This window comes from Lepidochelys kempii, chromosome 5 (genome assembly GCF_965140265.1).
Source record: "Lepidochelys kempii isolate rLepKem1 chromosome 5, rLepKem1.hap2, whole genome shotgun sequence".
Taxonomy (NCBI): domain Eukaryota; kingdom Metazoa; phylum Chordata; order Testudines; family Cheloniidae; genus Lepidochelys; species Lepidochelys kempii.
Window position 1 is genome coordinate 23188723 of NC_133260.1, and position 27052 is coordinate 23215774.

Consider the following 27052-nt stretch of genomic DNA (forward strand, 5'->3'; position numbering starts at 1 on the left):
GCCAAGGAACAGACCTGATTTAATAGACTCCTAATTCAGTTAATAAAGAGTTGGATGGCAACATTCACCAGTAAATTTTAACCCTTCCGTCATGTGTCTTATTACTTCCCTCTCCCTGCCATTAACTACACATACAGTTATTAAATTACCGAGTGTTTATAATTACTGTGTTTTCCATGAATGAACAAATACTATTTATCAGACGTCCTAATAAACAGTGCTCCTTCATGCATGGAATGGGATTACATGCATATGTATGGAGGTCAGCCAGCATCTTAATAGCATAACAGCAGTCACTGGAAGCACAGAGGCAGGTCAGTACACACATGTCCTGCCCAGCAGAAAATACAGGATCAGAACATACAGAGTTCCTGCTTTGAGCATTCAAGGCTGAAAGATACCCCACTGACAGACTACACATCAGAGCCAATGGAGGACACCCTCCATATTAAGACAGACTCATAGGTTAAAGTATCTATAGGTCTGATAGGTAACAATGTACATTTTTGCTACAACTTTAAAAGTCAGATCAAAGTGCCATTAAATGCCAGTGACCTGAAGAAGATCTCTGTATAAGCTTAAAAGCTCATCTCTGTCACCAACAGAACATATTATTGTGATGGGTTCCCCCTGTGGTGCCACCTAGAACTGGGATACCACTGAGCCTGCCTGACCCTCAGCTTGGGCTACCATTACCCTATACTGCTGTGACAGGCCCTCAAGCCCCGTCCAAGACACACACAGGTAGGGACACACCCAGCTGCAGCTTCACACACAGATGCTGAGATTAGCTCTGCATGGGAAGGCTCAGCTAAGGCATACCCCCTCCTCTGGAGCGTAAACCCAAAATTATACCGTCTTGTGCTGCACAGAAAACTGTACAGAGTAAGCTTATAAAATTCACCTCCTCCCTCAATGTGGAGAGAGATGTGCACGAGCTTTCTGCCCCAAGTTATAATTTCCACACACTGGTTGTAGACAAAAAAAACAAATTTACTAACTACAAAAGATAGATTTTAAGTCATTATAAGTAAGGTTGCGAATCATTCACAGAGGTCACGGCTTCTACAACTTTCCGTGACCTCCATCATTTTGCAGCGCTGGTGCAGCTGACCCCAGGACCACCCCCGCAACTGGGAAAGCCCAGGGGCCAGCCGCACCAGCCGCTGCTCTGGCAGCTCCAAGCAGCTGGTCCCCAGTGTTGCCCTGGAGCAACAGTCCAGGACCAGTGCCAGTGGCGGCGTGGCCCCGGGCCGCCCCTAGCCCAGCAGCAGCAGGGTCATGGGATACCCCCCACCCCCACCCCCACCCCCAGGGCCATGGGCCACTCCTCGCCTGGACTGGTGGTGGCAGCAGCGGGGCCCCATGCTGCCCCTCCCCCGCCCAGCAGCAGTCTTCAGGAGTGCCCCCTCCCAGCAGGTAAGATTTAGTCACAGGTATTTTTACTAAAAGTCATAGGCAGGTCACGGGGCCATGACTTTTTGTTTATTGATCATGACCTGTCCATGACTTTTAGTAAAAATATCTGTGACTAAAACGGAGCCTTAATTATAAGTGATAGCAAACAGATCAAAGGAAATTAGCTTAGTAAATAAACAAAACCGCAAACTGAACTTAACACAATAGATAGGTAGGATATGAATTAGCAAATTCTCATCCTGAGTGATAAACTGGCTGGCAAATTCTTAAGGCACAAGTTGCCTTGGCTTTCCCAGGTTTTCATACACAAGCTAAAAATCCCTCTAGCCTGGGACCATCACTTCCCACAGTTCAGTTCTTGCCCCTCAGGTGTTTCCAGGTGTGTTGTTGTAGGGAGAGTGAGGTACCATCACGATGTCATTGTCCCCTTTTTATATCTTCTTCCCACAATCTGGAAGGCTCTTTTGCTGTGACCCGGGACAAACAGTTCCCATTGCGTAGTGCTATCATGGAGAGTTTTCTATTATACACAGTTCCTGGGGTAATCCTTGTGCTTGTGTGTATTTCCTCAATAAGTCATTAACATTGTTTGGCCTTTTTACTGTTGTACCTGAAAGGCTTCTTGTGGGTGTTTTCAACCTCACAACATGTTTCAGTAACACATACATAGCCAAACTTCATAACTTCACATACGATGGTAGCACATACAATCCAACGAGATATTAATGTCTAGCAGATCAAGACTTTTAGAATGATACCTCACAAGGCATACTTTTTACAAAACATATCCTAATTACATGACAGTGGTGAATAATGGGGTGCCAGGGTGTCACAATTACCTCACCCACCTGGTCTCTCTACTATCCTGGGACTGACACAACTACAACACCACTGCATAGTGCCTCTTTCTGTCAGTTAAGTGTTTGGAAATAGTCTACCTACATGCAAGGGCAGATGGTGAAAGGAAGAGGCCAAGAGAAGGGTTCTTCGACAGAACCAGTTCAACAATTCCATGAGAACCAACACCTTATGGTCAGAAATGGAGAAAAGTGTCAGATCCCTCTGCTTCTAGGGACACAGGCCTCTATAACTTGAGCTGAAGGTGTTTGACGCTCCTTTAGCTGTAGCAGCATTAGGGCTCAGTACACACAGGTAGGTTTGACATTCTATTCATTAGCAGGCAGTGATGAGACACACCTTAGCCAGAATGTTACCACAGTGCATTATAAGTTTTAAGCAAAGGACAATTTCTCAAGAGCAGGGCCAGTGTGTGTGACATGATGCCCCCAACTGACCAGCCAAGGATTACCACATCACATCCTGGTGTTAGGATATAGATATTCAGGCCTGTCTGCAAAGGCCTGTGCTTTAAGAATTTAGGGGTATTCTTATCACTTGGCTAGTTCTAGAGGTATAAAAGAAAGAATCAAAATCACTGTCTGCCAGTGTAAGGTCCTTCTCTTACTGTGACAGTCTGAGGCCCTGTTCTTAGGCTAAGGCCTTTGGCTAAGCAGCAGAGGCAGCCATAAGCTAGGAAGCAAACAGTCACATCCTCACATTCCAAACTAGTCACATTGAAATAAGGTGCTATTGGGCTGTCAGGCACTATCAGGACAGGATTGTATTCCTATCACCTCCAGAGAAAGGGAAGTGCCTAGAAAATGTAAAAGGAAACTTAGTTTGATAGCATCCTGTCTGGCAAGAACTCACTTATCAATAGCTGGGATGTGAAATCCTCACTTCTGTATTGTTTTGTCATTATAGTTCCCACTTTGCTATTGTTTGTCTGTATAATCTCTGTCTGGTTCTGTGATTGTTTCTGTCTGCTGTATAATTAATTTTGCTGGGTGTAATCTAATTATTGTGGTGGGATATAATTGGTTAGCTAATCATGTTACAATATGTTAGGATTGGTTAGTTAAATTTCAGTAGAATGATTGGTTAAGGTATAGCTAAGAATATTACTATATAAATTAGGGGCAAACAGGAAGTAAGTTGGGATTCGAAAATAAGGAAAAAGGAACTTGTATTTAAGCTTGCTGGAAGTTCACCCCAATAAACATCGAATTGTTTGCACCTTCGGACTTCGGGTATTGTTGCTCTCTGTTCATGTGAGAAGGACCAGGGAAGTGGGAGAGTGAAGGAATAAGCTCTCTAACACCTGGCCCCACACCTGACGCTAATCAGGGCTCTGAAACAGGGCTACATATTTCTACTGCTGTACTAGAGGGTGGTTGTGTCTTTTATGGCTCCAGTTCTGTATCTGACAACCTGTAGGTGGACTGCTGCACGCATGGTGAGTCCTGCATGAAGCTCAGCAGTTCGCCTGTGCATTGTCAATTTCAGGTTCCGAGTCTAAGACTATAGATGCTCATTTGTGCAGCAGTCTCAGAAAACCAGGAAGAGGGGAGGAAATGTCAATATATTTAAAGGGCATTAGTGCACCTGTTCCTTTTAGAATAAATTTGGTCACAGAAAGGTCATCATTCCCATCAATGACAGTTTTGCCCACTTAATGCATTGCAAAGTACCCCTGAGGCTCAGTGACAATGCAGGGTGCTGCAGTGTGAGATAGTCAATACAGGTACAGAATGATCCTTGTGTCTTTGCTCCTGCATGAAAACAGTTTCTTCTTTTAATCTCATTTTAGAATCATTTTAAATTCTAATTTGAATTCCCCTCATGGCTAGACAGCAGCACCACTCTCTCGCTCAAATTGCGTTAAGAAGTTTTCATCTAAACTCTTTCACAGCAGTTTAAAATCAGCATTTCACCGTGATGCTCACTGAACACGCCTGCAACTCAAGAGCAATGACCCAAATAACTTACTATTTTATGGCTTCCTAGTTTGTCTCTGAGCTATCATTCTGCATTTCCATCCATGGTCCTCCACATTCCTATCTCCTCCATTTGTAATGCCAGCTTTAACATCTGGGAATATTTTGTCCTCCAGTTATAGGAGTCTTTTGAACAGTTCCCCTGCTATGTATTAAACGGAGCAGAAGTCAATATGTTTACCTTTAATTTATGGCCCTTCCTTGTGCATGAGCTCCACTAGCAACAACCTGAGCAGGAATATGCACAGATTTGGAAGAAGCATTTGGTTTCTGGCTGTTTACCTGCACAGCACAGATGGAGGGAAATCAGACCTGCTTTATTGATTTTTTTTAAAATCCCAAAACAAAAAGATGGAATAAAAATATTAGAGATTGGCCTGAGTCACAAAATGTGGACCCAGATTTCAAAAGCTTTTTGGATTGGGGCATCTATTTAGAGTCTGTTAAATGCTTCATACTGGAGGAGATGGCAAGACTGTAGCATATATAATTTTAAGGAATACAGATAAGGTTAAAGCCACATGACTATATGAGATGCCAACAGGCTCAAAATGAAGGGACATAATAATACTTTATTGCAGCTGGTAACTGGCACCATCCACTATATTTAAGGTTGCAAATCAATTTGCATGATAATCCTCTAGTTTTGTATGCTCATCACTTTTCATATCTGGTCTCTGTGGATTTTTCTTTGGTGAGGAAGAGGAGTTTGAACAACATCCTTTCAACTATTGTTGCATTGTGGTGAAAGCGAGTTGGAGGGAGAAATGGAATTTTTCTAGTTGTGGATGAAAAAATTATAACCATAGTTCATTTGAACAGGACTACAGCAAAAACTGCTGGAATTTGACATTGGGCACAATATAGGCCTCACTGAGGACCAGTGCCATTGCTTATTTGAGTGGCTAGGGAAGAAAAGAATACAGAAAATTGTGATTTTAGCAGAGCCTAATGAAGTCCTGACCGCTTGTGAGATCACTGGCCTCACCATCTGGTCAGAGGCAGGGCTACACTCTCTGCTCTCAAGCTGCTGCTAGAACAAATTTGCATAACCGAGATTAAGTGTTCCACTGAAAGACACAGTAAAGCCCTCCAAAATACGAACAAACAAAACAAAGAACAATCTGAGCACCAAGAATAGGAGAAAAATCAAAAGCATGGAAAAGTTGGTTCATTACTTAATTTTAAGAGATTGCTGCCATACAAACTCAAAACATTCATTTAAAAAAAAAAAAACACTTTTGTAAAGATGGAGCTCCCACAGTGTAAACAGGGGCACCGTTATCCCAACCTTGCACAAACCAAACCTTGTCAAACAAAACCATAATAGCAGCATAGATAGAAACTCACTCCTTCCCCATCCCAGGGCTCCTCGCTGGTGGGAAATTCAAACCCCAGTGCTGATCACTTAGATTCTAACATTATTAAACAATTATTTTTCCTCTCTCTAACTAAAATTAAGAAAAAAAATGGGTGAAAGGAGAAATCAGGAAATGTAAAAGTTAAGGGTATGGCAGCAAAATTAGCTTGGCCATACTGCATGTATGCTGTTTTTTTCTGTTCCTTGTTATTTTGGTAATGTGTTAAATGTGTATATGCCAGAAAACATACACTGAAATATATAGAATGCAGCATATATATATATATATATATATATATATATATATGTATGAATGCAGCCAAGTTAGTGTTACTTCTGGAACCTTATCACGTGACAGTTCTTTTCTTTACATTTAGTAATAATACTTTGCATGATAGAGCTTCTCTTCTTAGAATCTCGAAGGAGTTTTATAACATAGTAGTCAAATCTCAAATACATATTGTGCTGTACGTTGGGATAAACTGAGGTCCAAAGCGGTTCATTGACTTCTCCATGGTTAATAAATCAGTTACAGAGTGTGGAAGTATAACATTGTATAAGTATAACGTTGTATAAGGGGACATGCTGGATACATTCTATATGAGAGGGCATGCCAAAACATGTTACAAAGTATCTGAGGGAGCACACGTAGGGACAGTTAGCTTTTGAATGGAGAAGCAATTATGATAGAGCCAGCACACCTAAGAAGCAGGCATCAGAATGGAAGGTGTGAAGGGCAATTAGTTAAGTTAACTGGAAGCTGTTAAAGGAGATTGTTAAGGGTGGCAGGTAATTGAAGATACATGACTGGTCTCAGGGATCTCAAAGGGTGGTGACCAAAATCTTTTTCTTCTTTTGTCTGTAACTTCTCTGTAACTTGTTCTCCAAAAAACTGTATAAATTAAGAGACACAAGCCCCACTCGGGGGGCTCACTTCTAAACGTATTAGCAGAGCAGCTTTGCTAATAAAACAGAGTGGTCTGATAAATTGTGAGTCTGAGTCAAACTTTGACAAGAGTCAGGAACAGGTCCCAGGTATTTTTGATTGCTAACGACCTGCTTTGGATCACACAAATGGAAGCTAAAACAACACTGAAAGTTCAAGACCAATTGTTTTATACACAGACTAATTATCTGGTGGAGGAGATTACCAAAGGAAGCACCAGAAGATGCAGCTGAAAACACGTTTTATTTTTAATAATAAAGTGAGAGTTAGAAAGGTGCTCAGTGGAAGACAAAGCATGACAGGGCACACATGCTAGACAGATGTGCTCCAAGTTCTCCCTTCCTGTCAAAAGGAGTGACACTCTGCTGTCTGAGGGATGTCAGTTTGGTTCAAGTTCAGTTGGCGAAGCAAACCTTGAGTGTATTTTTGTTCTCCTCTCCGTTATGTAACCGCTCTCCTCGATATACACTCAAGGGTCAGTTTGAGGTTAGATTGCACCTTTCTGAAAAGTGATGTGAACAAGGCTGATTGAAATAGTGCTCTGTTCAGATGTTTATTATTTATTTATTTCTGCGCTTGCTTTATTGTCAAGGTGCCTCCCCCACTCTGAACTCTAGGGTACAGATGTGGGGACCTGCATGAAAAACCTCCTAAGCTTATCTTTACCAGCTTAGGTCAAAACTTCCCCAAGGTACAAAATATTACACCCGTTATCCTTGGACTGGCCGCTACCACCACCAAACTAATACTGGTTACTGGGGAAGAGCTGTTTGGACGCGTCCTTCCCCCCAAAATACTTCCCAAAACCTTGCACCCCACTTCCTGGACAAGGTTTGGTAAAAAGCCTCACCAATTTGCCTAGGTGACTACAGACCCAGACCCTTGGATCTTAAGAACAATGAACAATCCTCCCAACACTTGCACCCCCCCTTTCCTGGGAAATGTTGGATAAAAAGCCTCACCAATTTGCATAGGTGACCACAGACCCAAACCCTTGGATCTGAGAAAAATGAAAAAGCATTCAGTTTTTTACAAGAAGACTTTTAATAAAAAATAGAAGTAAACAGAAATAAAGAAATCCCCCCTGTAAAATCAGGATGGTAGATATCTTACAGGGTAATTAGATTCAAAAACATAGAGAACCCCTCTAGGCAAAACCTTAAGTTACAAAAAAGATACACAGACAGAAATAGTTATTCTATTCAGCACAATTCTTTTCTCAGCCATTTAAAGAAATCATAATCTAACACATACCTAGCTAGATTACTTACTAAAAGTTCTAAGACTCCATTCCTGGTCTATCCCCGGCCAAGACGACTACATACAGACACAGACCCTTTGTTTCTCTCCCTCCTCCCAGCTTTTGAAAGTATCTTGTCTCCTCATTGGTCATTTTGGTCAGGTGCCAGCGAGGTTACCTTTAGCTTCTTAACCCTTTACAGGTGAGAGGAGCTTTCCCCTGGCCAGGAGGGATTTCAAAGGGGTTTACCCTTCCCTTTATATTTATGACACGCCCCCCAAATCTCAGCTAGGGTGAAACACTGGCTGGGATTTCTTCCTGGAGCTCTAGGAAAAACAGAGTTAATAAGACACATGCATCTCTAAATATACTACCAAGTACATAAAGACTAACAATATTTTCCACATCTCAAGGACGATTTTAACCAGTTGATTCTGGGAAACTTTCACGGGAGAGTGCATCAGCCACTTTGTTAGAAGCTCCTGAGATGTGTTGGACGTCGAAATCAAAATCTTGGAGAGCTAAACTCCACCAAAGAAGTTTTTTGTTAGTTTCCTTGACAGTGTGAAGCCACTTCAGTGCAGCATGGTCGGTTTGCAGGTGGAAACGCCGTCCCCAAACATACGGGTGTAGCTTTTCCAGAGAGTAGACAATGGCATAACATTCTTTTTCAGTGACTGACCAGTTGCTTTCCCTCTCAGACAGTTTTTTGCTGAGAAACACTACAGGGTGGAATTCTTGATCAGGTCCTTTCTGCATTAAAACTGCTCCCACACCACGCTCGGACGCATCTGTGGTTACTAGGAACGGTTTGTCAAAGTCTGGGGCCCTTAGTACAGGGTCAGACATGAGTGTCGCTTTAAGCTTGTTAAAGGCCTTCTGACACTTTCCGGTCCACTGAACAGCATTTGGCTGTTTCTTTTTGGTTAGGTCTGTCAGTGGGGCAGCGATTTGGCTGTAGTGCGGTACAAATCGTCTGTAATAACCAGCCAAGCCTAAGAAGGATTGAACCTGTTTCTTTGACTTTGGGACAGGCCACTTTTGGATAGCATCCACTTTGGCCTGTAGGGGGCTGATAGTTCCTTGACCCACCTGGTGTCCAAGGTAAGTCACTCTGTTTAGGCCTATTTGACACTTCTTAGCCTTAACAGTTAGTCCTGCCTCCCTTATGCGCTCAAGGACTTTTTGTAGATGTTCCAGGTGGTCTGCCCAGGAATCCGAAAATATGGCCACATCGTCAAGGTAGGCGACTGCATATTCTCCTAATCCCGCTAGGAGACCATCTACAAGTCTTTGGAAAGTGGCGGGTGCATTTCGCAGCCCGAAAGGGAGTACATTAAATTCATACAGCCCGAGATGCGTGATGAAGGCTGACCTTTCCTTGGCAGATTCATCTAGCGGTACCTGCCAGTACCCCTTGGTTAAGTCCAAGGTAGAGATGAACTGGGCCCGTCCCAGTTTCTCTAATAGTTCATCTGTGCGTGGCATTGGATAGTTGTCTGGGCGAGTTACAGCATTTAGCTTACGGTAGTCCACGCAAAAACGTATTTCCCCATCTGGTTTGGGAACTAGAACCACTGGAGATGCCCATGCACTTTCAGAGGGGCGGATTACACCCATCTGTAACATATCCTGGATCTCCCGTTCTATAGCAGTTTTAGCTTGAGGAGACACCCGGTAAGGCTGGACCCTAATTGGGTGAGCATTACCTGCGTCAATGGAGTGGTATGCCCGTTCAGTCAGTCCTGGGGTGGCTGAGAACGTTGGCGCGTAGCTAGTGCACAGCTCCTGGATCTGCTGTCGCTGCATACGCCCAAGGGTCATGGAGAGGTTCACCTCTTCCACACCACCAGCACATTTCCCTTCATAATAGACACCTTCAGGCCACTCAGCGTCGTCTCCTCCCTGGGCTGTAAACTGACAAACCTTTAATTCTCTGGAATAGAAGGGCTTTAGAGAATTAATATGGTACACCTTAGGCTTTCGGTTGGAGGTGGGGAATGCTATGAGATAATTAACAGCTCCCAGGCGCTCCTGGACCATGAATGGCCCTTCCCATGATGCTTCCATTTTATGGGCCTGGAGCGCCTTTAAGACCATGACCTGGTCCCCTACTTTGAAGGAACGCTCTCTGGCATGTTTATCATACCAGGCTTTTTGCTCTTTTTGAGCATCCTGTAAGTTTTCTTTAGCAATGGCTAAAGAGGTTCGGAGGGTGTTTTGTAGGTTGGTTACAAAGTCCAGAATGTTAGTTCCTGGAGAAGGTGTAAATCCCTCCCATTGCTGCTTCACCAACTGCAATGGCCCCTTAACCTCACGGCCATATACAAGTTCAAATGGGGAAAACCCTAAACTGGGATGTGGTACAGCTCTGTAGGCAAAGAGCAACTGCTGCAACACTAGGTCCCAATCATTGGAGTGCTCATTTACGAATTTGCGTATCATGGCCCCCAAAGTTCCATTAAACTTCTCCACCATGCCATTTGTTTGATGATGGTAAGGAGTGGCAACCAAGTGATTTACCCCATGAGCTTCCCAAAGGTTTTTCATAGTTCCTGCCAGGAAATTAGTCCCTGCATCTGTGAGGATGTCGGAGGGCCAACCTACCCTGGCAAAAATGTCTGCTAGTGCCTGGCACACACTTTTAGCCCTGGTGTTGCTTAGAGCTACTGCTTCCAGCCATCGGGTGGCAAAATCCATGAAAGTCAGTATGTACTGCTTTCCTCTGGGTGTCTTTTTCAGAAAAGGACCCAGAATATCCACAGCTACTCACTGAAATGGAACTTCAATGATGGGGAGTGGCTGGAGAGGGGCTTTGACCTGGTCTTGGGGTTTTCCCACTCTTTGGCACACCTCACAAGACTGGACATAGGTAGAAACATCCTTGCCCATTCCCTCCCAGTGGAATGACCCCCCCAAACGGTCTTTGGTCCTGTTCACCCCAGCATGGCCACTAGGGTGATCATGGGCTAAGCTCAAGAGCTTGGCCCGGTATTTAGTTGGAACTACCAACTGTCTCTGAGGATGCCAGTCTTCCTGGTGTCCACCAGAAAGAGTTTCCTTGTATAAAAGTCCTCTTTCTACAACAAACCTGGATCGATTAGAAGAGCTGAGAGGCGGTGGGTTGGTCCGTGCCACCGTCCAAGCTCTCTGGAGGCTTTCATCTGCTTCCTGTTCGGTCTGGAACTGTTCGCTTGATGCTGGAGACATCAGTTTCTCATTGGATTGGGGACATAGGTTTGGTCCCTCTGGAAGCGATATAGGGGATGGAGCTGTTTCTGTTGACTGTGAACCGCTCTCCGCTGGTGCACTATGTTGGGATTCAGGCTCCGGCTGAGCCTCTTGTGTAGGGTTATCGGCTGCTGCCAGTTCAGGTTCAGTGGGGCCCTCTGGTGTTGAGGTTGCAAGTACTGGATTCAGTGCTGGCACGGGGTCTGATGTTGGTTGTTTGGCTGGTTCCGGTTCTGGGACTGGTTCCGTCTGGGTCTCTGGGACTGGATCCACTACTGCTGTTGCAGACATTGGCCTGGGGTCTGGGTCCATCACCTCTGACTGGGTCCTGATAGAAGTTTCTGGAACAGAGCTAGGCCTCACGGCTTGTTTAGCCTGGCTGCGGGTGACCGTTCCCACCTTCTTGGCCTGCTTCACATGCTTGGCCAAGTCTTCCCCCAACAGCATGGGAATGGGATAATCATCATAGACTGCAAAAGTCCACATTCCTGACCAGCCCTTGTACTGGACAGGCAACTTGGCTGTAGGCAAACTGAAAGAGTTGGACTTGAAGGGTTGAATCGTCACTTGGATCTCTGGGTTGATTAAATTGGGGTCCACTAAGGAAGCATGGATAGCTGACACTTGTGCTCCGGTGTCCCTCCACGCGGTGACCTTCTTCCCGCCCACACTCACAGTTTCCCTCCGCTCCAAGGGTATCTGGGAGGTATCTGGGCCTGTGGACCTCTGGTGTGATTCCGGTGCAATGAACTGTAATCTGTTGGGGTTCTTGGGGCAGTTGGCCTTTACATGCCCCAGCTCGTTACATTTAAAACATCGTCCAGCTGACGGGTCACTGGGGCGAGGAGGGTTGCTGGAGAACGGGGTGGTGGGACGATAAGGAGTCTGGAGGGTTCTTTGGGAGGTAGGTGGGGCTTTGGGCGGCCCCCGGTAATAGGGTGTGGTCTGGGGTGGTCCCTTCTGGTCTCCGCTCCAACTGCGACCAGTTTTCTTCTTCTCTGCCACCTCCACCCATCTGGCTCCAATCTCTCCTGCCTCAATTACAGTTTTGGGTTTCCCATCTAGGATGTATCTTTCTATTTCCTCAGGAACACCCTCTAAGAATTGTTCCATTTGCATTAGGAAGGGCAAATTTACTGGAGATTCAACACTTGCTCCTGATATCCAGGCATCCCAATGTTTCACAATGTGGTAGGCATGTCGGGTAAATGACATGTCTGGTTTCCACCTTAGGGCTCTGAACCTCCGACGAGACTGCTCGGGTGTTATCCCCATTCTGACTCTCGCCTTGGATTTAAACAGTTCATACTTGTTCATGTGTTCTTTAGGCATTTCAGCTGCTACCTCAGCTAAGGGTCCACTGAGCTGCGGCCTCAGCTCTACCATGTATTGGTCAGTAGAGATGTTGTACCCAAGGCAGGCCCTTTCGAAGTTTTCTAAGAAGGCCTCAGTATCATCACCTGCCTTGTAGGTGGGGAACTTTCTGGGATGGGAAGTGGTACCTGGAGAAGGATTGCTAGGGTTTGTTGGTATATTCTGCTGGGCCTTTATCCTCTCCATCTCCTCCACATGCTTCCTCTCTTTTTCCTTATCCTCCTCCACACGCTTCCTTGCCTCCATTTCCCTCTTGTGGGCAGCCTCCTGTACCTCCTTCTCCAGCCGCATGAGTTCTATCTGTCTTTCATGTTCCCTTTGTTTTTCCTCAGCCTGAAATTTGGCTAATTCCAGCTGTAGTCGAGCTGAGGATTTGGTCATTCTAACCTCTCTGTTTTTAACTAACTTTACACCCGAGGTTTAGAAATAAACAAACAAAACGTGGCTGTAAAATTTTGCTGTGCTGCAATAGAATATCTATTCTCTGATAGTGATTGTCAGCCTACAGAAAAAGACAATTCCCTTGTCTCTGCTCTGGGCCCAAATTAAAGCAAAAAACCTCCAACTACTTGGAAACCTGCTTACCCAGCCCAAAGAAAAAGCAAATGGGTAGAACACACACCCCCTATTTACTTTTAGGAAGAAAAGAAAAAAAAAACCCTGGGTTGGAAGACTGTGAATTTCCCTGCAGGAGTTAAGTACCCTGCCTCCAGGCAAAGAAAACCTGCAATTCACAAGATAATCCCCTTTTGTCTCTGCTCGGCCACAAAGCAGAGAAAAAAAAAAACTGCTTTCAGTTTCAAAGCTGCTTTCTGGACTTGCTTTCCACAGGAAAAAATTTTTTTTTTTTAAAATCTGTATTTCTAGTTCAAAAAATCTCAACTGGATCTCAAAATGATTTCAGGTTAATCCCACCACTATGCCACCATGTCAAGGTTCCTCCCCCACTCTGAACTCTAGGGTACAGATGTGGGGACCTGCATGAAAAACCTCCTAAGCTTATCTTTACCAGCTTAGGTCAAAACTTCCCCAAGGTACAAAATATTACACCCGTTATCCTTGGACTGGCCGCTACCACCACCAAACTAATACTGGTTACTGGGGAAGAGCTGTTTGGACGCGTCCTTCCCCCCCAAAATACTTCCCAAAACCCTGCACCCCACTTCCAGGACAAGGTTTGGTAAAAAGCCTCACCAATTTGCCTAGGTGACTACAGACCCAGACCCTTGGATCTTAAGAACAATGAACAATCCTCCCAACACTTGCACCCCCCTTTCCTGGGAAATGTTGGATAAAAAGCCTCACCAATTTGCATAGGTGACCACAGACCCAAACCCTTGGATCTGAGAACAATGAAAAGGCATTCAGTTTTCTTACAAGAAGACTTTTAATAAAAATAGAAGTAAATAGAAATAAAGAAATCCCCCCTGTAAAATCAGGATGGTAGATATCTTACAGGGTAATTAGATTCAAAAACATAGAGAACCCCTCTAGGCAAAACCTTAAGTTACAAAAAAGATACACAGACAGAAATAGTTATTCTATTCAGCACAATTCTTTTCTCAGCCATTTAAAGAAATCATAATCTAACACATACCTAGCTAGATTACTTACTAAAAGTTCTAAGGCTCCATTCCTGGTCTAACCCTGGCAGAAACCAGCATACAGACACAGACCCTTTGTTTCTCTCCCTCCTTCCAGCTTTTGAAAGTATCTTGTCTCCTCATTGGTCATTTTGGTCAGGTGCCAGCAAGGTTACCTTTAGCTTCTTAACCCTTTACAGGTGAGAGGAGCTTTCCCCTGGCCAGGAGGGATTTCAAAGGGGTTTACCCTTCCCTTTATATTTATGACAGTGAGCCCTACTGCCTCCCTTCCCTCAGAAACCTGCTTCAACAAGAAAGAACCAAACCCCAGCATCTATACTGGACAAGGAAACTGAGGGAGTGGGTGTGAGGGTGGCCAGGGGGAAAGGGCCAGAGCCTGGAAAGGAGGCAGTAGGTGAGGGGTATCAATGACAAACAGAAGTTACCAGTCAGGACGAATAAGAGAAAGGGGACAACGCTGTTTGGAATGGGGTTACAAGCGTTACTTTTTGAGAAGAACAAAGCTAGACAGAGTCCTGACGTTTGGGTGGGAAAATAGGAAATCATTGCTGGCCAGGGGGAAGAGATTAGGAAGTGCAGCCTGGGTGTAAATTTAAGCATGAAGTCAATAGGAAACAGGAAGAATTAATTAGGAGTGACATAATTAATTTAGTCTCCTCACATCTCGGAATACACAGCAGCTGTTCCACTCTGTCAGTCACTCCTCCTTTGGAGAGTGGGTGTGTGAGAGAGAGAGGCTTCCAGAGCAGAATTTGAGCTGGTTCATACAGAAACTGGCAAGTACCAAGCAACAAAAAAGCCAAGGCTCTCGAGGAAGGGGGAAGATTTTCAGAGGCACAGAGACAGTTGGGATTGCCCTATGCGCCTTTGGAAATATCCCGAGATCTCCAAACTCCTCACCTACACATGCACATCAGGTGTTTAGGCACCTCACATCCTACGCACAGAAGGAAAGGCAGGATTTTGCAAAAGCAGGCAAGAGTGTGAGGAAATTTCACATTGGTGAGAGCCCACTGATAATCTGGGCCAAATGCTTCCTGCTTCACAAACATTAGTGATAGAAGCCACTGAAGAAAACAACTGATTTGAAGCGAGATTTCAGTTTGACATTGCTAAAGGGGAGTGAGTAGACCAGCTATGTAAATGATCTCTGGGTTGACAGTGTCCCTTTTATTAGTGCTCCAGATCTGTTGTTAGATTTAACCTTGGAATGGATGGGAAAGGAATGCTCAAACAAAACCTCTGAGCATCCTGACAGTCGTTACACTTACAGCAGCAATCTCTCAGCAGCCTGAATACTGACCTATGTAGATAGTCTGCAATAGTCAAATGGAAATATCACCATTACAAGGCTAGCTACACCTCTGCCTGCTTCTGGTCTCTCTAAGACCCCCCCACCTGAGTGCTAGACCAAGACCAAGACCCTGGCACACTATCCTGTGTGTACCAATTGCCGATCACCCTGCAGGTCCAACGGGATTACAGGCACCTCTCTCAGGGGGCCCCTCCCCAGATCACACCCACTTGTGGCACAGCGTGGTTTCGCAGGCATCCCATCCTCAGCTCCTTCAGGCTTCTTGAAATAATTTGCTCACATGCCAGAAGAATTAAAATAAGATCCCCTCCCCCTGCCATGAGATTTTATTCATTAAATCTTTTCAGAACACAGACCCTTTGGCCCTTCAGTCCAAAACCCTTCCTCCCCTTGGTTCAGGAATCCCCTAGCCACCCTTTCTGGGCCGGATTGCTACTTCAGATTCGTTCCCCCTCTTTGGGTCAGGAGACTCCCAGCCTTCCTTCTGGGGCCTGAGTCAGTAACTCAGGCCAGCTGCAGTCCTCAATCAGCTTCTTGCAGCTGGCTCTTTTAATCCTGTCCTTTCCCCTTGGGCAGGCAGGCTAGAGGTATACTGGGACCTAATTTTTAGGCCCAACCCAGACCTGAACCAGACCCAAGCTCACTTGACTTGAGCCGAGAAGGCAGAATCATTTTCCAACCCAACTCAGTCCATCCCTACCCATGAACTGGAGTTAGCGACGCTGCTGCCTCCTGCCCGTGGGTTCAGCTCTCCTCCTCCTGCCCCCTCATGCCAGCCACTGCCTCCTGTGTCACCGTGTGCGCACTGCAGAGCGAGAGGCCCTGGGACCTCCGCAGCACACACACAGTGCTGTGAGGTGGCGGCCGTTGGCAGGAGAGGGGCACACAGCCCCTGTGCTGACGCCACAACCTGGAGGATGAGAGTCAACCTGAACCCAAGAGGGTCCAGTTGCTTTCCTGCAGCATGCACAGGACAGCGAGGTGGTGGCAACCGGCAGGAGCAGGGCACGCAGACGATGATGCACCAAACTACAGCAGGAGGGGAGAGCAGCTGACCCAACCTGAGTGGGTCTAGCTGGTTTCCCACCTGATCTGGGCCCAACTCTTGTAGTTGGGTCCCATCAGGTTCCAGCCAGCTCTTTCAAGCTGGCTGCTCTCTCCCCACTCTTTTGACTCTCTGGAGTCTTCTCTTTTATCCCTAGGTCAGGGATTGATTTAATGATGTAAGCAGTGTCAGGATGAGCTCCACCCTGACATCTGGTGGTGAGGTGTGGCAAGTTGTGGAAAAGAACTTCAGGGGCCGATCTCATTTGCATAGGCACACCCACCACGCCTAGAATGAGACCATAGCTGCCCAAATGGTCACTTTGGCTGCTGTGGGATCCCCAGTGTCTCTGTTATTGGGGCAGGAAGAATAAATTGTTATTACCCTGATTATGGGAACTGTGCTTGGAACTGTACGTGGCCTTTTGTTATGATGGAGGGATTCACCATCAACTAAGTAGCACTCGCTAGGCAAGGGTCATGGGTTCCTAAACTGTGTGAAGGGAGAGAGGCTGGGGACAAGTATTAATACTTGGTGGCATGGGCCCCTTGGTGAGGGCCTTACATGCTAATTGCACTTTCTCCACTGTGGAATATCAGAGCTAATTTTGATTTCATTAGAAGTCTAGTTATAGGCTGCTGAGCTCACTTTGGGCTGACAGTGCACCAGCACTGGGGCTCCCCTATTATAAGCTGAATTCACCTAAGAGCTGAAATCACTGAGTGTTGTGTTAAGTAGTGGGGGAGCCAGAAGATATATTGTGGAGCAGTTTGCGGGACGGCTGGTGAAGCAGTTCGACGCGGTGCAGTGTGTGGATGGCAGGAGCTGCTTGTGGGCCGTGGAGCTGAGTGAAGGAGTTCGTGGGGCGGCTGGCGGAGCGGAGCGCCGCTATGGAGCTATGGGGCGGTCAGCTTCAGATCATGTAAGGTGCCTCTTACCCCCGTCCCATTTCCACCCAGGTTGGGAGGTAAAGCTCCGCAGATAAACTTTCGAACTCTGGGGCTGCCCTGACCAGGGACAGAGACTTTTGGGGCATTGGACTTTTGGGACTTTGGGTGATTTGGGGTTGCTGGTCTCAAGAACCAAAGGGAAAAGGGCATGCCCCAATTTGCCTGGGGTGGGTTTTTTTTTGCTCATGGGTTGTGTTATGAATCCTTTTCATATCCTTTTGCTCATGGGTTGTGTTATGAATCCTTTTGCTACACTCAGACTATGTGCTTGCGAGAGGGGAAGTATTGCCTCTTGGAGGCGCCCAGCGGGGGTGGTATATATTTGTCCCAGGTCACTGGGTGGGGGCTCGAGCCGGTTTGCATTGTGTTATTGGAATGGAACCCCTAGATACTGAACCCGGCCCTTGTTGCTGCCAACTCTGACGGGCAGAAGGGTTACAACCACATGACCTTGCTGTCATGTGACTGCAGTAACTTTCCCCACCTGGGGAGGAGAGCTGAGTGAGGCACATGTGGGCTGGACCCATTAAATCTCAAAGGGGTCAGTCACCCTGTGACAGTCACTAACAGCTTTCTTAAAACTAAGAATTTATTTAACAGTGGGAACGAAACAGAGAAAAATGGATTTTAAAACAACAAACACCCTGCCTGTGTGTATTTAGGCTCATATAATCTTACGCTCTGCCACAAGTCAGATAGGCTTTCCTATCAGTTACAGGAAGAGAAAAGAACCATGCATTCTTCTAGCCAAATCCAGATCCTCCTCTGTGTCTGTCTCTCTCAATCTGGTTGTCTCTGCCTGAGCTTACACTGTTTAAACTGCCTCCTTCCAGTCCACAGGAGAATCCAACGGGCCTTCTCCAGGAGAATGCCCCAGTGATGGCTACTCCATTGCTTGGGCAGTTAGTCCCATACATTCAGTCTCAGTGGGTTATATTCACCAGCCTGATGGCTGTCTTCCCCCGTGGATGAAGGTGCTGAAGCTGTCTGATCCCCTTTGTTAGTCTAACACACCAACTTAGAAGTCAAGCACATAAATCACCATTTGCAATACAAATTGAAATGTGCAATTGATGCAGACATGTATGGTCAGAGTTCATCCCAGGAGACAAGTGATTATCCCAGCCAGCTAACAACAAAAATCCAGAAAAGCCTCTCAACCCCAAATCACACCCAGGAACACATCCACATCCTGCCCCCAAAAACCTTATCAAACAAAGAGCTTTTGCAGCATGACCAGAGTGGGCGAAAGTCATTGCCAGACTCCCATAGGCAGGACCAAAAATGCGCCATCCCCTTTTTAAAATGAGAGGATCTGCTGACTGCAGCTATGGCAATATGTCAGGTAGGCATTTCCGAGGCCAATTAGGGCTTTAGAGGTCATCAGTAGAGCTAATACATTTGCCAAAAATGTAGTTTTGAAGATGACCAAAACAATGTGCAATTAAAGGATGAATTTGGCAAAGAGTTTTGGCCAAATGTAATTTTTTTTGACATTGTCAAAATGGTTCCATTCTCAAGTGACATTTTCATTTAAAAAAATGTAGGTAGATTTATTTTTTAAAATGTTTAAAGGGTTAAAAACATTTAAAGGGTTAAAAACACCCCAAAAATGAACTAAATGAAAAACTGGAAAAAAAATTGTTTTGGGTGAAATGAAACATTTTGGCAGGGGAAAAAAAATCAGTTTTGGTTTAAAATTAACTGTTTTTTTTTGTTTGACCACTGATTTAAAAAAATCATTTACTCAGCTCTAGTCATAACCATCACTTTAAACTCACCCAAGAGTGACCAATAGGAAGGCACTGCAGACTTCAGAACACTGGTGCCATGTTCTCCCAAAAATATGAACTGCTCCATAGCTATCTGCTGCTTTCTGGACCATCTTCCATCTCCAAAGGATTTTAAGGTGTAGCCCCATGGAGAGCGCACTGCAATAGTCTAACCCAGAGGTGATGGAGAGATGGACAACATGGACAAGACCCACTATAGTGTGAGGCTGTATTAATTAACTGACCTCCACCACTACCTTCTATGAAGGCAGAGAAAGCTCTCAGGGAAACAATCCAGACCAGAGTAGTGGATCTTGGGATTTGTCCTTCCAAGAATGGTGGTCAGTCACAGGCAGCTGGAGAAAAACAACAGCATAAATGAGCAGCTGCCTACTATAGACTTTGCACCACTGCATACCAGCAAGCCAGCATTTCTTATGTTTGTTCAGAGGGTGTAGCCTGGGAAACCAGAAAAAGAAAATTTGAGGCAGCAATCAACCTGGTTGCAGCCCTGTATTAAACTTGTAATTAACTACAGCCGGGTACAACTTAAAGACAGGATACCCCACACCACATCACACAGCACAAACAGCCTTCCATGTGGTTCAGATTGAGCTTTTTATATACCAAATAAACACCAGTTTCTGTTGAATAGGATGACTCTAGCAACTACAATGTTAAATATAGTGCAGAATAATGTTTGGGGAAATGTTACCATTTGCACGCACGCGCACACACACACAGCACCAAGATGCATGTTTAAGTGACCTCAAAACACAGTATTGTGTTTGAAAACCATTGAAAGCTGTGATTCTGTACACCGATTCCTCTCTTCCTTTGTGACTGATCTCAGTGGAATGGGTTGTGCTCATAGGGAGAACAGAATGGGGGAGCTGAGACCGGCTAAGGGAGTCCAAGAGCAGAATTTTATTCTAAAGGCTGGTGGTTTTGTGCATCTTTTCATAACATATTTGGAAAAAAAAGAACAATTTTTAAAAAAAACATGTAGGGCCAAAGCCTCCGCTGATATAAGACAGCACAGCTTCATTGAAGTCAATGGAAGCAAAACAAGGAGTCAGCAGCACTTTCTTTCAGCAGCTGTGGAATACAAGTGCCCCTGTTTGCACAAGTCATTTTCAACCCCTGCTGCATGAAAGGAGGTTTGAGAGCAAGGGCGGGCTGATGTGTTTCACCATCAAATAGGGCAACTCTCGGTACAGATCCAGCCAACAGATATTACAATGGCTGAAAGGAGTCTAAGGGGGAAAAAACAGGTGACCAGCCTGTTACACACAGGAGGCAGAGGCCACTATTGCACACGCTGTTAGGACTGATGATGCACTGTTGGAAAGTCTTCCACCGAATCAAAGCGTAGGGTTGGGGTGTCTTCCTGGTCCTGCAGCAGCGTTCTCCCACTCTCTGGATACTGCTGTGGTATACTGAGGACTGTGCTGGAATTGCAAGCTATCACTTTAAGATTGGAGAGCTGTGGGGGAGGAAGGGGGTGTATCCTGGACCTGCTTGCAGGCTCAGGGTCTCTGTATCAAAGCGTGCAATACCAAGTCAGTCTGAAAAGAGACAGCTTAAAGCAAGGCCGGGCGTGGTGTGCTTTGCTGCCTTAGGAAGCAGCCTGTTTGCCTCTGTCTCTGTGTTTGGGTTCATGTGTGTTATCACTGTGAACTCTAAGATTTCAAATATAGCACTCCATTGCAACCTTCCAGCCAGAGGCCACCCAACACAATCCAATGCCCTAGGCACCTCTTCAGTATGTCACTCCCCCATGCCACTCAAATTTGGCCTGGCTACCCCTCTGTCATGATGGAGAGGTGCCTGGGCCAAATTTGAGTGAGTGAAATTGTGCCGAGGCACCTACGGGTCACAGTGCCACTCAAGTTTGGCCAAGCCACCCCTCCATCATGACGGACAGGTGGCCAAGCCAAATCTGCCAACCTCTGCAGTTGCCCAGCTTGCCTGTGGCTAGAGTGGCCTCTGCTTCCAGCCAGGGTGTTCATGCGTATGCTGTGAGACAAAACAACTGCCAGTTTTATCCCTGCCTGGGGCTCACAGAAGTTGCTGAAGCTTGGCAGGGAAGGACCAGACTGCACCAAATGGCAGGTATTTTCAGCAACATTTCCCAGACAAGCAGAATCCATCTAGCACCACCCCCAAAGTCTTCACCACCCACACTTCCAATTAAATACACTGAACACTGTGCTTTACTGTTAATCGACTCAATGTTTTTCAGGATCTACGAGAAAAACATTTCCGGCAAAGTGCAGCTTTCTATGCATGTGATTTTGCCAAGCGGAGCTGCCTCCCCACTGGTTGTGGTTATGAGGAAACATTTTTTTCATTTAGCTAGGAAAACAAATGACTAGAACACCGCTCACTCAGCCCTCAGCTCGGCCAGCACACGCACGCCCCAGGACACAGGGCTGCCACGTGATAAAGGGGACGCATTTTGTGGGGGGCCTTTTCTTAAATATTGGTAGGACACCACTGTTAATGCCCTTGAATGATTTAGAATTAGAGCATGTCTGCACTACAAACCTAAGTCCACATATGTTATATCAAGTTATAGCCACCGCAGGAATTACTGGGCTGGCTGATGTCCACACTACCTCCCTTTAACGGTGGTGTGTGTCTTCACGAGGAGCGCTTCTGCCGACTGAAGATGGGCAGTGTCAGGGGCTGAAAGTCAGGGCTCTAAGCTCCCCAGAGGGATTCCAGCTGCCCCTCCAGACTCTCACTTCTCCGCTCCCAGCCAGGAGCGGAGCAGCAGCCACCCAGAGCTTCTTGACTCCCTGAGTGAGGAGCCTCCAGACAGCAGCCTGGCTGGGAGCAGGGAGCCTGGTGGGTGCAGCCTGGTTCAGAGCAGGAAGCCTGTGGGGTACAGACAGGCTCTAGCTGCCTGGCTTTCTTGTCAATTTCGCTTCTCCATTGACAAGACAGCCAACAGCAGATGTAAGTAATGCAGTGTCTATGCAGACACTGCATCACTCAAACTACACTGACATAAGCCCTACGCCTCTCATGGAGATGCAGTTATTATGTTGGGGTCGTATGGCACTTACATAGATAGGACAAGGCTGTAGTGTGTACACTGACATAATTAGGTTGACATAAACTGCCTTACATCAACCTAACTGTGTAGTTTTGACGCATGGCCAGAAAGGGTTAAACATCCTACAAAATAAATAACCCTCCAAAGACATGTGGGAAGATAATGTTTGTGGTTTTGTGTCAACAATGTAATCAACAGTCCCTGTCTATGGTGTATTCTGTTAATTCAGAGATCAAAAGAACATCCTGGCATTTAAATGAATTGTAAACACCAGATATCTCTGTATTCATCTCTCTTTGAAATGTATAGCAAGTCATCTGTGAATGATGGAGGAACAAGCAAATTGCCTTATGTTAATTCGTATAGCTAAGTACCAGTGATGGACCTCCTTCAAAGTCATCCTAATTACCTTTTGTTCCCCAAGGAACTCCCAACTTTTCAAAGAGGACATGAAATTGAATAAAAGATCCTTGGGTCCTGATTCTGTAATCTCAGATTTGCTTAAGCTTCATCAGGGGAAGTTTGAGTCACAAGACTGAGGTCCCAGCTATGCTGGTACACTCTGAATATGATATTTGGTCATTGGACGATAAATTATTAACTAAATATAAAGGAACTCTTCGCAATTACACAGCTTACCATCTCTGCTATGAATCTGAACCTCAATGGATTGAACTCATGTCTGTATGTTTACTGATCTTTTAAACATACTCTCTCGCTCTCTTGTTTTTTTAATAAATTTTAGTTTAGTTAATAAGAATTGGCTGTAGCATGTATTTGGGTAAGATCTTGAATATTCAATAACCTGGGAGGTAATGTGTCCAATCCTTGGGACTGGTAGAACCTTTTCTTTTATATGAGGAAATAAGATTTTCAGAAATCATCACTTTTGACTTGGGTACTTGGATGGAGGCCAGAGGCTGGGTTGTTTTAAGGGAACTGAATAATGAGTAAGATGATAAAGAAGCTGTTTTATGCTGGCTTGGTAAATCTAAGTATTGGAATATCCACCAGCTTTTTGGTGTTTGTCTGCACCATTCTTTGCAGTTCACCTTAATTGAGTGACCACAACTGGCCCACACTGGGACCCCAGATACAGTAGTGTAGACCAGGCCTTAGAAATTTGAGGTCAGCTTAACAAAACAAACAAATAAAGAAACAAGAACCTGGAGACCCAAGAAAGTTTCTTGGCTAAGTGGATTGGGTCACAATTGTCAGAAGGGTGCCTAGCACACACCAGGGCACTATAGAATTTAGAAGTCATGGGAGTTAGGTAAGGGCATCAAAGCCACTGAGCTTGGTATCTACTATAGGAGGAGCTCCAGGCAAGCTGCGTTGCTGTCATCACTTACATCACCACAAACCAGTTGGAGACACATTAATTAGCCAAGAGGGAGATATGTGTTCAGCACCTAAGAAATCCTTATCGCTGAAGGAGCTGAGGAATTGCCATTTGTTCTGCTCTAATAAAGAGAAGGAATATAATTTTAGAGTGCAAGCCAGCAGCACCATGTGAGGCTGTAGTTCACAGCTCTCAGCTCAGTGAAAGGTGCAGCTAGAGTTTGAAAGCAAAGAGTTATTATTCTGGGTGCTGGGAGAAGCCAGTCAATTTACAAAAAGTTAAGAGAAAGACATTTACAAGGCCTCCGAGTACCCTATGGCTCTAAGGTGCAGGCTGGATTCTCTGGCTTGAGTTACACTCAGAGTTTGTTATGATGAAGTACTTATTTCTCTGTTTTGATTTTCAGCCTTTTAGATTTTCTTCCCATTAAGTAACACTTCAGTGCATGGATGCTATGCCTAATGTGGTTTCCAGATGGGAATGTGTCACATGTATTCCTGAGATGGGTGAGCCAGATGTTTCATTTATGGGAACTTTTCAATTATTGTTTTATTCTTATACGGACAGAATACTCTCCTCTGTTTACATGTGCTTGGAGTTCAAGGATATCAGGCCCGATCCTGCTGTCCTTAGCTGCATTCCAATCCTTGCTTTGACACCAGCACCTTTTCTGGCCTTGAGCAAGCAACTGATCCATTTTACCTCTGTTTCTCCATCTGCCCAATGGCGTTAACACCTACCTCCCAGCAGCATTGTGAAGATTAGTTCGTTCCGGTTTTTCCCTTGCAGATGAAAAGCACTGTAAACTCCTCAGTACTTGATATGGCTCTGATCCTGCAGTGAACTCCATGCTGAAGCAAGGATGCAGGATCATGGCCTATTATCCTCACAATAATTCATATGTCTTAATCCTGGTTCAGGACTTCCCAACACACATCTGAATGTACTAGCTGTGAAACATCAGACTGTGGTGGAATGTAACCTACTCAGTTCCTTTTCATTCCTTCCATTGATTTGAAATCTGTTTAACAAAGTCCTACAGGAGGACAATAACTTGCGCTTGGTGAAGCATATATTTTCAATTGCCAAACTATAGCTCACAAAGGAACTTTAAATTGTCTCCATTCCCTGTAATGTTACCACTTATGTGATGGCTGCAGACACGACAAACACAAAAAAGGCACTTCCAGCCTGCTGCCTATACACAGATACTAGACCCAAGCCCCAGTTGCTGACAACACCCTACTGAATGTTAACCCCTTAGTCAACAAACAGCTTGAAATAAATAAAGGATTTTCATAGAGGTAATATTTGTGCTCAACACAGAGTTTGGTGAACGATCTTTAAACCCACTATTCTGATGAAACTGCCATGAGATCTTACAGGCCTGTGGGGACCAGACAGAACCTTGGTTTTTAAGATCTTATCTGCTTGGAACTTAGTTTTATTTACCTAGGAAGGATAAGTTGATGCTGGTGGGATCTAATTGTGTGGTTCCAGGGAGTCTTTTCAGCCCTGAGACTAAGACACTAATCCATCCCACCACCTGAGAAAGCTTGAAAGTGACTGAAGCCACTTTTATAAGGACTAAATTGAGTTCTAAATGTTGAATGGAAATAAAAACAGTAAAAAAATAACAACAATAAAAAAGACATTATTATCCTTTTTGTTGATCCAATATTCTGCTTAAAAAGTTACACTCCACTCAGTTTAGCAGCCCTTTTTCTGGATCAATACTTTGAAACAAAAATACAAATTACAGACCGCCCCTGTTGAATCACTCTTGTGGTGGTGTTTCTTCCAAAAATTCAAAGCAATAAAAGGAATAAAAGAAAGGTACACATTAGTTAATAAACTATGCCTTCAGAAATCAAACCCTAAACCTCTAAAGATACCTTGTCTACAATTCTCCAATATCCAGAAGTTTTTGATGAAAGCTGCATAAAGTCAGCCTGCAAATCAATTCCAGCTTTCTCTGCTGTAACTCAACACACACGAGAAGAATTTGTAGCCTTAGGGTAGGGAATGGGGAGATGAAGCCTTCAAGATGAATTTCAGCTATATGTCAGGCCTATTTGCAGATACATGAATATCTATCACTAGCTACAAGGCTGTAGAATTATATAGGCCAAATCAGCAATAATCAACATCACATTTCCAGGAAAACAGGTCACCAAAACAATGGGCAAGGGAAAAGGGACACTAATTTGCCCATAGCCATTTTTCAGTTTCAAAATCTCAAGTCTGCACACTTTGTGAAAGACCATTATTTTCCTGACTGGTTCTCAATTTGATATGGTCAATTGCAAGGATTTCTCAAGTGTCATCTGATGATCCACCCACTTGCAGCTCTGTATATTTTTTAAGATAAATTTATTATGAGCTCAACACTTCAGGCCACATCATTTTATAGATTTCATTAACTTGAAAGTCTAGAGCCAGGCAGATGGAGGGGTAAAAATCTCAACTCTGACTAAAAGATTTAGTTCAAGAGTAACGCCCCCTCCACAACTTTGGGAAACTTGCATCAAGCAGAGGCCAGAAGGAAGGTTAAAGAACTTCTCTCAATTCAAACCCTGTTAAAAACATGACAGACAAGTTTTCTAACAACTACTCGGATTCTATAATCTTTGTTCTTTATGACTGATTAGTTCCACTTTCCAGCACCTCTCCTACAGACATACTCTCCAATTGAAAGCAACATATACAATAACAATTTAAATTCCTGTTGGAGCCTCAGCTTTTAAAACATCCATATGCTGTGTATAAAGTCACATAATGTAGCACTAGGTCACATGCACTCCATAGCTTGCACAGGCCGAGCTCATTGCATGCTCCAGGGGGGCTCCTGTATCCCTCCATTCTCCCCACCAGCTCCCTGTGTGCCACCCTCCCTGCAACTCCCCTAGTCTCCCCGCAGCAGGGGTTTTGTTTGCCCAATGGTCCCTCCTCCCCCCATGGTAGGGTCTCCCATTCTCCCCCCAGGCCATTAGCTCTGGGTGCGACCCAATTCCCACTTCCCCTCATGCTCTCTATTCCTCCTTCCCACCCCCAAGGCAGGGGCTCTGTGTGCCCCCTATTCTCTCCTTCCCCCAGTCTACCCTCTACCAGGGGTTCTGACCCCCCAACACCCTTTCTCCCCATTCCAGGGTCTTGCATTCTCTCTCTCTCTCACACACACACACACATATATACACACACACACCCACCCCAAAGGGGCTCCATGTATGCCACCATTCCGTTTCCCCTGATGTCCCTCCATTCTCCCTTCCCCCCTTACCAGGGTCCTCCAATCTCCCCCAGTCAAACACAGAAATGCCATCAGGTTGAGTGCAAGGCCTTCACAAGCTTGGCCAATTACTTAAGAAGTCATCCAGCCAAAACAGGCCTTCTGCAAAGAAGAAAAAGTTACAAGTTGATTTCTTGAAGGAGTGCATGAGCCAAAGATACGTTCTCATTTCTTCTCTTGCAAGCCTGGAACATTTCTGCCAGTCCACCTATGTATATGGATTAAGAATATTATTTATACTACCGCAGCGCAAAGGAAACCCAG

The 27052-nt window shown here is 45.1% G+C and overlaps 1 protein-coding gene across 7 annotated transcripts in view; it reads right to left on the reverse strand.

The window, feature by feature from the left end:
* PDZD2 (PDZ domain containing 2) overlaps window positions 1-27052 on the reverse strand; it is a 334633-nt gene that overhangs the window by 263885 nt on the left and 43696 nt on the right. For 5 of the 7 annotated variants that reach the window (XM_073343667.1, XM_073343666.1, XM_073343665.1 and 2 more), the window contains exon 2: window positions 19103-19449. The exons of 1 other annotated variant lie outside the window; for it this stretch is intronic. The gene's annotated coding sequence lies outside the window, so the exon portion shown is untranslated. The remainder of the gene's footprint in view (window positions 1-19102; window positions 19450-27052) is intronic. One more of the 7 variants, XM_073343664.1, reaches the window with a different exon arrangement.